This window comes from Lepidothrix coronata, unplaced genomic scaffold (assembly GCF_001604755.1).
Source record: "Lepidothrix coronata isolate B3197 unplaced genomic scaffold, Lepidothrix_coronata-1.0 Scaffold29, whole genome shotgun sequence".
Taxonomy (NCBI): domain Eukaryota; kingdom Metazoa; phylum Chordata; class Aves; order Passeriformes; family Pipridae; genus Lepidothrix; species Lepidothrix coronata.
This window is the reverse complement of record NW_016690209.1, coordinates 4,089,708-4,104,312: the sequence shown is the minus strand read 5'-3', so window position 1 is coordinate 4,104,312 and position 14,605 is coordinate 4,089,708. Positions and strand designations below refer to the sequence as shown.

At 48.2% G+C, this 14,605-nt stretch overlaps 1 long non-coding RNA gene across 3 annotated transcripts in view; it reads left to right on the top strand.

The window, feature by feature from the left end:
- Positions 1 to 14,605, top strand: part of LOC108495207 — an 86,066-nt gene that overhangs the window by 29,290 nt on the left and 42,171 nt on the right. The window contains exons 3-6 of one of the 3 annotated variants that reach the window (XR_001874030.1): positions 9,911 to 10,140; positions 10,228 to 10,382; positions 12,350 to 12,521; positions 12,722 to 13,214. This is a non-coding gene — a long non-coding RNA (uncharacterized LOC108495207). Of the gene's footprint in view, positions 1 to 9,910; positions 10,141 to 10,227; positions 10,383 to 12,349; positions 13,215 to 14,605 lie in introns of those variants that run through there. The other 2 variants (XR_001874029.1, XR_001874028.1) reach the window with 2 other exon arrangements.

The following is a 14,605-nucleotide window of genomic DNA, read 5'->3' as shown; positions in this document are numbered from 1 at the left end:
ATGAGAGAGACAACAGGAGTTGCTTCATGCCTGAAAGAGAACATAGCCGTCCATTCAACAAGAAAGCCTGAATCCTGCTCCCTCTGGAAAACCAAGAGAACATCAAATCAACATCGTAATTTTCACTTACTTTTCATGGGGCTTGTGAACTTAACCTAAGCTCACAAAGCCCCGAAGCACTTTGTAGTGAGTGGTTCTGCAAGTCCTGAAGACACATCTATTTCCATTGATACCTTTCTCAGTCTCATTCCTCACTGTCCCTCCTGAAAAATTTAGACTGGATTTCCCAGAATCTGAGAGTTTTAAAATGCTTTAAGTGGCCCATTCCAGAGTGGGGAGTACTCAAATGCCTGCAGATCAGGGAGCCCTCAGCAGCAGACTGACTGATGATAGACACCATGCTAATGTCATATCCCCCGAGGATAAGGGTTGTCAGGCAAATTGATTCTCTAAAGAGTGATCTTAGCTATAATTTCAGCTCTATGACAGCTCTCTTTGGGGTAAGGATGCTCCAAAAGCAGTTTGGTGTTTGGGACATTTCTCAGAGGGGCTGAATGACAGCACGTGGAAAACCACTGGCCCATGTGTCACATCAGCATCTAAGGCACTTGTAACATTAATGTCTTTAATGCAGAGGGAAATCAAATTACCAAAAGGATCTGACTGAAAAGGTCTGGGCCAAATTCTCTGCGGGTGGAGAATGGCCGCGTCATTCTTAATGGGGTTGCGACAATGTGATTTGCCCTCCCCACAAGTGATGGCTAGACACTCACATCACACTTCCACTCAAGCTAACTCTAATTTACTCTGGGTCTGAGTCATCTGCCCAGCCAGAGACAAGATGCTTCATCTCCGAGTGGCTGAGATGGACACCTGGTTGCTAAGGTTTGCCTTGCAGGTGTGCCCCAGCAAGGACCCCTGGCTCTGAAGGCTGCCAGCACAAGCCACCAAAGGAAGGTTCCTGCCTCTAAAACCTTGCAGTGCATGCAAATGCCAATGCAGGTGCTTCCTGACTTCTTTAGGGGCTGGACACCAGTTACAGCAAAGAGCGGGGCAGCCTGGCAGGAGAAGTTCATGGGAGAGAATTGTCTAGATCTTTCTGTGGTGGTGGTTTATTATTGTCAGTTATTTTATTTAATTCTAGATCATGCAAAGCCATCTGGTCTCCAGAGAAGCTCCTGTCCCACCTCACCACTGCCTGCTGCTCCCATTTCTGCTTCCAGCATGACCTTGTCCCAGCAGAGAAACCCTGATCCCACAGCGCTTCTGGGACTGACTGTGACAAGCTGCCCCTCCGTATTAGCCAGTTTCTCCCTACTGGGATTTAACTCAGATAAATTTTTCTGTTTTCCACAGCCTTTTCTGAGGGAATTCTCTAAAAGGGATGATGCAGTGCACAATTCTTGACCTCTTGCTTTGCCCAAATCCATTTGACATGGCCACCCATTGCATCTGTACTCACTTCAAGAGTGAGCTGTTCTGGTTGGGTTCCTCCTCTTTGCAGAGGAGATGTTTTCTCTGTGCTCTCCGCTGTGAATTATCTAGCAGGAAGGTCAGCCAATTCCTCCCAAAGATACAAGAGAAACAAAAGACCAACCTGGGGTTTTTGGTAACATTGCTTTCCCTCTAATACTCCTTTCTTCCTTTTTGCATCCTCTCTCTTCTGTCCACCACATTTTACCCTTTCCAAACCTCCAAAACATGAGGCTGATAACAATCAGCCCAAGGCAAAGCACGAGCAGAGGCAGCTGATCTTCGCCAGTCTGCATTTTTGATCTAGAATGACTTTTGACTCTAAGGGTGACATCCTCCCCATGTCTCCTTTACTAGGCGTGCTTCAGGACACTCTGGAATTGCAGTACATGCCAGTCACAGAGATTTACAGCTCAGCAAGTTTAACCTTAGATTCTTTGAATAACGTGCACACGTCTTACTAAAACTGGTGCATTCAGTGAAGGCTTGACATATTATCTAATGCAGCTGTATTTAAAAAAACCCTGTCCCTTCAACCATAATAGCCCAGGCATACATTGTAACTCTAACCACATGTCATAGCCCAGTGCTGTCCCTTAACTGTAAACCTCCCATCTGCAGATCTGCAGCGTCTTCAGGGTTGGGTTTGTTTCTGACTAAGAGCTTGAACAACAAATGTAGGATAGGAGGATAATGCATGGATTGCAGACCTAGAGAGGCACAGGCATTTAGCACCAACCTGTCCACCCTGAGTTTGCTTCAGAATGTGCCAGATAAGACACGTGTTGACTAGAAAATATTTATTGCTACTGCTGGCCCTAACTGACTAAGTGTAAAAAAGCCTGCTTTCCTCTTCATTGAGCTCTGGTAGCCTCACTGGAGAGGGCTCATCCTGGCAAAGGGCCGGGACTTTACCTGCTATAGACAGTCGTGACATTTTGGTCTCCCAAATGGTGGAAGAAAAAGTCACATTCATTGCTGCTGTACCTTCCAAAACCCAGCCCTGCCTTGGCAAGGCTGAACTCACCAGAGAGTACAGAGTCACGAGATGTTTGCAAAATGTATGTGATTCATCCAGTTTGCACAAGCATTTGCACATCAAGAGTGATAACATGCAAGATCAGCCTGATCCCTAAGAGCTAACATGGAGATCTGTGCCCCACACAAAACTTTTACAACCAAGGCTAAGGCTTTTCCCCAGAGTGGCACACCACACTGCTTCTGGACACAGGCATGCACCTAATCTGTGCACCTTGCCAAAACATGGTGAGTCAAATGAGTTTTGAGACTCTGTGAAGCCCAGGGAGAGGTTCAAACTTGAGGACATGGGAGACAGCCCAAAGGCAGCTCTGACTCCTGCCATTTCCAAACTCCTCATCCAAAGCAGAGTTTATCCTGATGTTTTGCCATCTGATGCACATTAAGAGGAGAAATTCGATACCGGTATTGCCCTGGACTTGCACAGGATGCTCAGGATTTTATGCTACAGCACTTGTAATTTCATCCATCCAAAGACCAGCCCACAAAGTGACTGGATTCTATTAAAATAAGATTAAACAATAACAAGAAGTTTTTAGAAGAGCCGGGATGAAGATGAACACATTTGGAAATCTTAGACAGTGTGAATTGTATCCATAGCCCTGGAACAGCAGGAATCAGGAGGAACTCCTCCAGTGAGACACAGTGATAACAACCTGATGCAATTCAGCTCTAAGGTAGGACTGATGTTTGGGGACTGGCGAAACCAGACCCTTTGTTTCTAAGCGATGACAGTTCTGAAGTTTTAATGTTTGTAGAGAGATGTTTTTGCCAAATATGATACACAGTGATTAAAATAATGAGCTGGAACAAGCTGAAGCTATAATTGCTCCTTTTCCTCCCCTCCCCTGAGTTGGTCTGAGTGCTTCGTTAACTACCTTGATGAACCAATCAAGAGTTGGCTAAATCAGGGAAGGAGCAAACAAACCCTGGGAGACATCCCTACAAGAAAAAGCATAATCTGGACACTGAGCTTTGAAGGCAAGCTGTATAATGAGAGCTGACTATATCTCAAAATCCATGTTAGCTTGAATGAACTTATGTAATAAACATTTATCACAGAACATATGTCACTGAGCACCTGCCAGACTTCAGGAGTAGAGCCAACGCAGCTTGAATCGTATATGTATTAAAAAAAAACCAAAAAACAACTTGGCGGCAGGAGGCTGGCAGACGCTTTTACTAGAAAAATCAGAAGTGATTTTGAGAGGAGCAGAAATTTCCTGAAACCTCTCTCACTCCGTGTGGGAATATCACACTTGGAAAAAGCAAGAGGCTGATTAAGCTGTGTGGAGTGGAGAGAGCAGGATGAGCTTCCCTGCTCGTCCCCTCTGGAGCTTGTCCCTGCATCCCCACTGCTCCCCCTCATGCGCTGCTGCCCGTGGGTGGGATGAGCTATGGGGAGCCACACGTGGAGTGTGGTAGTGGGGGCTCGTGCCTGGCTTTGCTCAAGCAAAGAGGCAGCACTGGACAGTGCAGGGAGGCTGCTGGAAAAACAGCAAGCACAGGGCTGTGCAGGGCTGGAAGGTGAATGTATGGCTGTGTGGAGGGCACCAGCAAGAGAGGAGTAAAGCTACCCAAGTTGGGGGGGATGTTAGCACATCAAAAAATCAAGCAGAACGAGGTGGTTGAGGGATGAACGGAGACTGTGAGTGGGAAGGGGGTTCAGAGCAGCAGTGCTCAATAGAAATCACAGCATCAGGAAGATAAGGCAGGATAGTGCATGGGCTTGGGCAGGGTAGTGTGAATCTCTAGTCTGGGATTTTCTTTCCAGGCCAGTGCTCCCAGGGGAGCAGACACAACACAGCAGTGTGCTGGGGACAGGAGGTGTTTCTATCTGACACAATAAAGAGGACTGGGGAAAGCAGGAAAAGCCTGTGCCAGGCATGAATTGCTAAATTTCGGACATGAGCAGGGTGTGAGAAGCTAAAGAGAGATGTGAAACAAAAGTGACAGAGGCAGGTGAGAGGAGAAGAAGGGGACTGCCTTGCTTTGGCACTGATGGGCATGTCTGCACCACACTGTGCTTTGTCCAGACCTACCCTCTGCACGCTCTTTCAGGCACCCACAGTGGGGCATCCGTGACAGCTCAGTCCCTGCTGGAGGTGACAGACCTTGTTTCCCCACAGCACTATTAACTCAGGCCATGCAGGGGATGAGTGGGACTGTCCTGCTTGCAGGGTGTGTGTCAGCAGTGCTGAGGCAGGCGTGGGTATCTCTGCAGGGCAGTGCCTGTGCACTGAAGCCAGTCCCTGAATTTCCTGTCTGTTTTATTACACTTGCAAACTGATGGTCAAACCCAGCCCTGGGGAGAGGGCTTTCTGGGAAAGAGAGCAACATTTGCCGCTGCAGCAGATATTCTCCTATTTTTGGGTTTTTTTTTAAAAGATTGTTATGGGCTCTTCCTGGCATATGGCTTCAAGCCTCACGAACTCTGAAGAGCTACCTCAGGTTGAGGCTGCCCCAGGTAATGAGTATAGGAGAAGTCCCTAGAAAGCTGTTTCTCTTTAAAGACCAATTTGGGGTTGAAGAGGAGGGAAGAAAGAGATAGTTGGTTGGACTGTCCAAACTACATCTGAGTAAATCCAAACCCCCCTTCCCTCTTGCTATCTAACTTCAGCATTTCTCTGACTGCCATTATCACTGCATCTGAGCACCATGGGTTGTTTCAGTGCTTTTACCATGGCTTTTCCCTGCTGCAGGTATCCTTGCTTTCCCCTGCAGGAGAAACAAAGCCTTGGGAAAGATAAACAGCTGATTCCCAATTGACCCTTTGGACTGCTGACCCTAACTGAAGTGACTGGGGACTTGCCACCTATTAACTAACCATCTGTCCTGTGTTTGGGCTAGAACCAAGGGCTCATGGGCAGCCCAGCACGTGCCATAGAGGATTCTGCCTGACACCATTCATTTTGGTAGTCCTACAGTGAGAGCAGTGTGGGATCAGACCCACTAAGTGTAAGACTGGAAGGAAGCAAGAGGAAGGAGGAAGAAGAAAGATGGGGCACTGTGCTAGTAGGATTGTGAAGAAGAGCAAGCAAGGGCAGTGCTGATGCTGTCCTTCTGCAGGGAGCTGTTGGCTATTCAGAGGAGCCTAAGGCTGAACAGCTTGACTCAGATACTCAAGGCATGCATGCCACTCGTTCACCTCCCCAAACAGCTGATCCCAGCTGTTCCACGGGAAGACAAGAACCTAGCTGGAGAGAAAACCCTCACTAACCACCTGATGATACAATACTAACGATAAATGATTCATTGTTTATTGCAACTCTCTCTGTTGCACTGAATCCACAGGCTTTCAGTAGCACTCATCCAAGTTGCCTGTGCCACAGGTGTGCAGTACTTACCTGAGTCACAGCTTGCTTGCTGGTCTTCAGCTGGCCATGAGTTTGTGTCCCAAACTCACACCACTTGAGTTTTTCACTTGGCTTTTTACCCCTTCTCTGTGGAAATGTGCATGCTGATCCTGTCAGTGTATCAGACTCTGTCCTGTATCTCACCACAGGAATTGCTTCAATAAAACTCTGCTAAAGCATCACTGTGATGATTCATGGTTGTGCATTTCTTCCACAAGTGTTGAATGTAGGCTAAGATTACAACGGTTCTGGCATCAATATCTGCTTAGATTCAGGGTCTTTGGTATTTAAAAAAATAGGTTTTTTAAAAAACGTCTTGTTGAAGATTTATGCAGGAAAATCATACTTTGAACAAAAACAAAAAATAGATGGTGCAGAAAGGAAGGTTTTGCTGAAAAAAAGTTTAGAGTCACCCTTCTCTTTCTCTCTTCTTCTCAGCTGCCAAATACCGCTGTTCCCCTTAACTCTCTCCCCCTCAACGCCCTCCCCATTTTTGGATGAAGAATGTCTGTTTTGAGTAACCAAACTAAACAAAAGTTAAGCTTCCCAGGTGGGAACTGGGTTTCCTCAGCAGGGAGCTGACGTGGTCGCCCAATGGCCCCTTTCACCAGCACCCGGCTTGTTTTACCACTTCTGGAATCAAGTGATTAAAGGGCAAACCCTTCCTTTCTGTGGTGCTGCACCATTTGGAAGGTGTTTTACTCATCTGCCTAACCATAACCTACATTGTGAGAATTAATGAGTCAACACTTCTTTCTCCACATGACAGCGACAGGCTGGCGGTGGCTGGGAACAGGTGAGACACCCAGCTAGGCAGGAGGGTGATGGCACCCACACGGACACCCCTGGGGCTGACTCTGCACTCCCACCACCCTGAGGAGTCTCCACTGGGGGTGGCCAACGTGGGATGGACACAGCTCATCCACTAGCTGTGACAAAACCACCCAACCCATCAGCCTGTCGGGGAAAGAAAGAGGCATGAAAGCGAGAGGAAGTGGAAAAGATCAAGGCGAGAGTGTAAGACAACAAGCTCACCACCGGAAAACAATAAAAATAAAAATGCTCAGAAATAGCATAACTGACATGCAAAGGAGATCAAAACAGGCCCTCAAAATATCTCTTGGTGGGGGAGGGGGGCAGGATGGGGTGTCTGTGATGGACACCATGGTGCAGAGGATGTGCTGTGGGTGGCAGATGAGCATTGGCCATGCTGTGGCCACCCCCCACATCCTGCCTGACTCCCCAGATTCTGACCTACAGGTCTCTGGAGGCTTTGGTCTCCTGGGAGATGAACATCAGAGCGCACGAGGCACTGCTGACATCTCTGAGCCAAGGGTGGTGTAAGGGCTTTGTCAGTGAGCAGGTGCTATTCCAGTTTAATCCAGCTCTGTTTGCCCAACCATTCCCCTGGTGCAAAGAAAAGAATTTGGGTCCAGTTCCACTTGCACCAGCCTAAATTTGGAGCATGTCCAGTTTACACTAACAAAGGGACTGGGAAGAAGGGAAAGGAGAACCCAGTTCTTCAGGGTTTGTTTTACTGGAAAGGACAATTGCTTTCAATTTGCCTTCATGAGAGTGCTGAAGTCTTAAGATACTGAGGTATTGGGCATACTTTGACCTTTAAGAAAAGATAAGGCTCCTGAAGGCAGCACTGTTTTGCAGTAAGTTGCTCCTCTGAGGACACACTAAAAACTTGCTGTGCTGTGTCCTAGACATGTGTTTCAGACTGTTGTGAGCACGGCACCAGGGAGCAGGACCATGTCCTATGGACCCAGCTCTGCTTTTGCCTGGCTATGTGACCAGCAGCATTCAACCAGCTCTGCTGCCTATCTCTGGGGAGGTTCAGCGTCCTGAAGCTCCAAGCACAGCCTAGACATCACAGATGTCCCCCCACAGATCCAGAATAACATGTCTCACTTCTGGTGCAATAAAAAAAAAACCAAAACAACAGAGAAATCACTGAAAGCATGGTTAGATCTCCGAGGAGTCTTTTGGACTAATCTGCCCAAACTTGCAAGACCTAGTTGCAGGCTTGCGGCTGTTCTGGCAGTTTTCCAGCTCCCTGTGAATCAGAGAACACTGTGACTACCACTCAAGGACAGAAAACTGTTTAAAACATAATACCATATTCCCATCTGGTGCACTGAAATGCATGGATGACCATGGACGTATTATCATTCATTCCCTCTATAACAGGGCATGTGATATAGATTTTTCTCCAAGGAGAAGAAGGGTGAATGAACACAGTCAGGGAATGCCATTGTGTTTCTTGAAAGAGTAAGAGGTAGGGCTAAGTACTAAAAATTAATTATTATAGCAGCTTAATGATGGCAGGGATTTTTAATATTATTATTTCTGTGTGTTATCTGAGCCAGGGCCATGGCAACAGGAAGACTAGAGGGCCACCTGCCTGAGCTGGGCCAAATGAAGTTTTATATATTGGTTACAAAAGTCACTGGTAAAATACTGAGTAACACGGGTCATTGCTGGGCTGGGGTCCACTTTGACTGGCAGCAGGGACCTCCATCCTATGCATCCAGACATTCTTGATCAGAGCTGGGGGGAGTTCTAATCCTAATGCAAAGCTGACTCCTCGTCTCCTTGAAATAGCTAGCCAAAAATGGCCAGTTGACTGCCCTGGTCCTGCAAAGACACTGACTGCATCAAGACTTTGATACAAAGAAACATCAGTTTCTGCGTTTCAATTTTGCTGCCCTGGGTGATGAAATAAGGGAGCTGAACACTGAATACTCTTGCTCTCTGAATACCAACTCATGCTGAAGTAAAGTAGAAGTAACATGCTCCTCAGTGTGAGAGGACAACATTTTTTTTTTAATTCATGGTTTCAAAAAGCAAGAGAGAATTATGCCCATGTGCTGAAGGAAGTTTATTAAAGGTTTAATTAAGTGCCTCAATCTAGATTTAGATGTTCTCACTGCTAGTGTTGGAGCTTTGAGCTGTTAGTCATTAATACTCATCTCAGGTAACTTCCACCACCCTCAGCCCCTCACCTGACGCATGCACACACTTGAGAAAGATTGCTGATATCCTCTCTGAAAACTAATGAAATCACAGTGTGATATTTTGATTTCAAGGGCATCAAAGTAATGCAAAATAATGATGGGATCAGGAGGCTCTGATACCATAGCGCAGCTCTTCTTGTCTCTAGATCTGAAAGCACCTTGTGAAGGAGATCCGAATCATCCCTCCTCTGTTCAAGTCAAAGGAGCTGAGGCACAGCACATCACAGAGGTGCAACCTGCAGGCCTGGGTTAGAGCCCAGGTGGGCCAGCCCCAGGCTAATCTAACAGTCATTGACCACACTTCTCCTTAGAACAGCGATGGGTACACAGGTTTTACAAAGAGAAGGATCCCAGACACAATAACAAACAAAGAGGAAATAAATTCAATGGTCATCTGGGAAAGCAGGTCCTGCTTTAGCTGCTTGGAGTTTAAAGGGCAGCAGTGGATACAGGAAAATGTTTTCTGAGGGCTGGAACAGCAACCAGATTTTTTCCAGAGATTATTTCACAGTATTTGTAGTTCTTGTTTGCTGTGCAGGAGACTAGGTAGCCAGAAAGGCCTGATCCCCATTTCGTACTTTCTGGCAGAGGAGAGTTCTCCTGACCTGCAGACAGCGAGAGCTCACCATCAGGACTCTGCAGTAATTCAGAAATTACTGACCTTCAGCAGAAATGGGAAATGATTCTGTATATTTCAATAGAGGATTGTGGAAAATTGAAGGATCATTAGAAAATCTTCTCCATATGGGGTTGGCAGTTTATGGCTAAAGAACAGAAGGCACAGGTCTCTTCAGGTTATTAATAAAAGCAGTAAATATTTCCTCTGTTTACTAGTCTGAGTATGTCAGATTTTAGTTATGGGAAGAATGCCATGCCCTGATGAGGGTTATTACAGAGACCACTTATACATGCAGAGATCCTGCTGCATCTGGGAAAGATTTGCCTGCTCACCCGAGATGCTCTGGTTTGCTGTGAACCTGAAAAAGTCCTTTTTTCCCCTTCTTCCCTTTTCCCTCCAAGGCTGGCTACACCAAGCTGCTGGAGTAACCACGCTGCTCCTGGGATCCTGCCCCAAAGGGGATTGCTCCAGCCAACCCTGAAAGTCGGGATGCCTCGGACATGCCATGAAGAAGCAGAGCTTGAGGGAGATGCACAGCATGTAGTGCCATGCTGCGGTCGCAGTTGCTGAGTGTCCGTGGGCTAGAAGCCTCTTGGGGTATCACAACAACCCTCTCAAGATGACTGTGCTGGTAAGAAGTGTGATATCAAGAGCTGTGAGGCTTTGCCCCTGGAAGCTGTGGGCTCCAGGTTTGCTTCAACTTCTCCTCCTCCCTCAGGAGCGCTATGACTGAATCAAGATGAACAGACTCGGCCTCTCAGCCAGTTTGGAAACTGAGGCACAAAGAAAAGTGACTCACTCCATAGCTAACTACCAGAAACTGTTCTAAGGGATAGAAGCCTTGCAAGAAAATGCAATTTTTCATTAAGCAAGGTAAGCAGTTTTCTTCAAGCACCCAAGCTGGGGGCAACCCCAGTGGCTTGCAAAAGTCCTCCTGAGCCCACAACCCCACCCTGAGCCTCTCCCAGCCATACAGCTGTGCAAGCACCCTGAGTAAGGGAAGAGAAGAGTGGGATGGTTTGGAGACTGCTCACAGCCTGCAGAGCAGGCAGAGCCATGCCCACCTTTGGCCTTCGACATTCAAGATGTGGCTTGCCCACTGCAGTGCTGCCATGAGCAAATGAGCAATAACTTCATGGGAACAGCCCCCATGGAGCAGAGATGTTCGTGTCCTTATGGTCCTTGAAATCCACCACTGAGATTAGAGTTGTTTCAGTATCCTGGGTTTTATCTGCCAGTCTTTGTCTCTTCTCAGTTTTGGTGCCAGCCCAAATCTCCACTGGTGCCAAAATTGACACCATCAAGAATGCTCCACTACTGCTGATGGCCTGGGGAGCCCAGGCTTTGGGCTGTTCCCCTGACAGTTCTGCTGCTAGATCAATATCTGCGCTTGAACAAGAGCAGAGCGCTCAGAGACACCTCCAAATGCAAATGGGACCCTTGCCAGTAATGGAGAATCCATCACAGCCCTCCAAAGCTGTACCAGCGGTTAATTAAGCCTCCTGAGAGAAACACATCTTATGCCTAATATGCATTTGTCTGGCTTGAGGTTGCAGCTGCTGGATCACGTTTTATCTCCCATAGTTGGGCAGGCCTGGTGTCATTCAACTTCCATACCACACCACCTCCCAGTAGAACTTCCCTGGATGAGGGTTACCCCGGAAGTCTCTTTTCCCTGCCCGGAAATGTTCCCTGGGTGGAAGGTGAGGGCTTCAGACTTTCATTTGACATTTCGGATGCCAGGTAGCCCATTCAGAGCTGAGTGGGCATGGGGAAGGGAGCTCACACATATTTCTACAGGGTTAGACTGACCATGCATGTCCTGAGGATGCTCTGCACATGCACAGTTTGTTCCCCACACCTCAGATATGTCAGAGTCCCCCTCCAGCTTCTGCAGAGGTCAGGACAGAGCTGAGAATCTGTTTTTCACTTGTTTTACTTCTCTTCTTCAAGAGTTTGTTTTTCTCTCTTCTTTCTTTGCACCCTCCTGGACCGCCTTCTCCTCTGAGGAATGGAAGTGGTACCCACCCCAGCAGTGCTTGGCCGAGGGACTGCAGCTGCTTGGCTCGCCCTCATTGCCTGGTCCAGCTCCTGCTCTCCTGCATCCCCCTTTTAACACCCTGCTCCCCCCACAGGTAGCCCCTGCCTCCTACTCTCCCTGTCTCTGCCTGATTTCTCCCCTTGAAACATGGCCCTTCACCTTCCCAGCAAGTCTGTGTCCTCGGGGGACGCGAGCTGTTCGTCAGTGTGTGTGCCCTGATGGATTGATTCAGTTTGACTTCCTCCCGCTCATTTATTCAAGTTTCCTAGAAAGCCTCTTTCACTGGAAGCTTCCTGAGCGAAGCAGATGGCACGTACATACACGTGTACGTGTGGGTCTGTGGGATGGGGGGAGCTGAACCTCCAGCCCCTGCTGTTACCCCCAGCACTGTGATGTGCCATGCCAGCTCTGTGCATTCGCGCGGTGAGGGCTGGAGAGATCTCGGCATTTGTGGAATGAGCATCTGGGAATGTGCATCTGATCCTCAGACCATGTGAATGGGGGGCTAAAAATAATAACCAACTGCCGCTCCATTCCTCAGCAGCATCTGGGGGAGTTTGTGTAGGGAGGAGCAGCCACCAACCTCTAACACTACCCAGCAGCATCCCTCTGCTTTGCAACCTGGGTTTGTGCATGTAAAAGGGGTCAAAGGCTGCAATCTAATTTTTTTTTAGAAGGGTTTCTCATGAGAAGGGCTATGTTGTGAATTTTCTCCTACCTTCTCCTACCATCTGCTGCCGTCCTGGCCTATTAAAAGATGCCCTGGTTTTGCACTTGAGACCTTATTTGTCTTTTGCAGAGGAGCTGACACAAGTGCCCCCTGTATCCGTGAAAAGTTGACAGTGTTACAGAACGAAGGTTGTGAAAACTGTCCCTGTGAATATCGGTGGAGACCACATTTTGAGAGCAGCCAATGCCTTCCCCTGCAGAGCTGAGCAGAGTTCGGTTGTAGCAGATCTGCAAGTTTGCTGGTGAGAATAATCACTGCCTTAACAATGTATTTTTGCACTTTCAATCATCAGCTTTAGCTGTGCCACTCTCTGCAGTGGCACTGACCAGCTGTGGGCAACAGAGTTAAAGAAGAGTCGCCTGTGGTGACAGGTTTGTTTAAACTTGTTTATTCTGTAGAGTTTCCTGTTCTTTCTCCTAATTCAAAAATACCTTTTCCTAGAGATTTTTTCAGTGAGTAAATACCATTTCCAACCAAAGAACAGCAGCTGCAAATGGATCAGGTGCTGCACGTCTTGGGGAGAAAAGCTCAGCAGTGTCTAGCCCAGATCACACCTGGATTCACTGTGATCCTCCAAAAGGGCTGGGTGGCTCTGGAAGAGTATGATTAAACCTTCCTGTGATTGGTTTCTTCCACTGTAAAATCAAATTCATACCGTTCTCATGTTTCTTGGCAGAAGGCAGGGGAATCCTGCCACAGGGATGCAGATAGCAATACAGCCCAGCGGTGGTCCTTGGAGGATGCTGACTCAGCCCCATGCAGGGATTTTGTGTTTTTTCATCCCTCAGACACCTCTGCTGCCCCAGGGGACACTGAAATGACCAAGGACTGAGCAATTTCTCTCACAACCTACAGATGAGAAAAAGGAGCAAATCGTAGCATCTGTTGAACAAGGAGAGAAAGGTTCCTTCCCATACAAGGAGGAGCAAGGAAGCTATTGGGGAGCAGAGCTTTCACACAACAGCTTTCTTGCAGGTACCCTGGCTCCCCAAATCTAGTGGTGTAGCATTTCGGGCTTGCAGATGGTGTAACACCTCCAGGGCTGGGCAATTGTTGGCTTGTGAGCTACCTGTGGCTCACAGACTGTTTAGAGCTGGTTCTTTTGCCAGCAGGCAGCAGTGGTAGGCAGGTGGGCTGCTCCATAACCCACATCCCTGGATGGTTTTTGGTTTTGACACACCAAAAATTATGAAGGGCCACACAGCTACTGAATACTTGTCTTTTCTGCTCCCCTGGGGAGCCAGATGTACCCTGGGAGCATTAACTTCTTCCAGCATCATAAACGTGGGTTGGCATCTTTGGAATGACAGCATTGCCACGCAAGAGAGCATGAAGGTGCCTGATCTGTGGCCTGGTTTCTACCAAGAGCAATATCAAAGCAATAGCTGCTCAATGGAGCAGATGGTGGGGATAAAGTGGTGCATTGCAAGAGGGAGTCAGGAACACCAGCTTGCCACTTTTGGCTTTCCCAGTAGGTAAGGAAATACCTGGATGGATTTAAGCTGTAACCAGCACCAGGACGTGCCAAGACCGTCCCCAAAATCCTTGTGTGAAATTGGGTCTCCTGGGAAGCCAGCCCAGAACACAGGGTATATAATGACCTGCCTGACTGGAAGCCATGGCAGGTAGTGAGCAGCTTGAGTCACACCTGGGCTGGGTCCCCAGGCTGTGACAGACTCCCAGCTTGGGTGGGTCAAGGTGCGACTGCCAGGTTCTGTGTCCCAAATTTTGAGGCAGTCTGGATGCATTACTGGCAGAAGGCCGTGTGGGGCAGAAGATGACAGCCAGTAGACTGTTGGAGGAGACCCAGCTTGGCAGGGAGATCAAGGTCCTGGGAGCGGGAAGGAAAAGGAGAGGAACCAGGAATGAGAACTGGGCTGGGATGGGGTGTGGGAAGTGGAGCTGAAAAGAAACATCTGAGAGTCTTTCTGTGGGAGGATGAGAACTGGATGCCCCTGGAGCTGGCAGACCCATTGAGCCCTGATCCAGATGTTTCCTAGCAGGCCATGGAGGCTCTGCAGCATCTCCACCTCTGAGTCTTGCTCTCAGCAGTACCCAGGGGAGCTGGGGAATGACAGCAACAGCTCTGCAGGCTTTGGCACATCCCAGCTGCTATGAAACTGTGGAGGAGAAGCTCCATCTCCTTTGCCCTTTGCCTTATACAACCCCAGATCCAGTTCCTGGATAGTGACCCCTTCCTTTGCATGGAAAGGAGACAGACTGGACAAGCACAGGGAGTACCCAGGGCAGCATTGAAGCACCAGGGATGGGAGCAGGGGGGCTGCTGAAGATAGCTCTGAAAAGTGTGGTAGACTCTGACACACT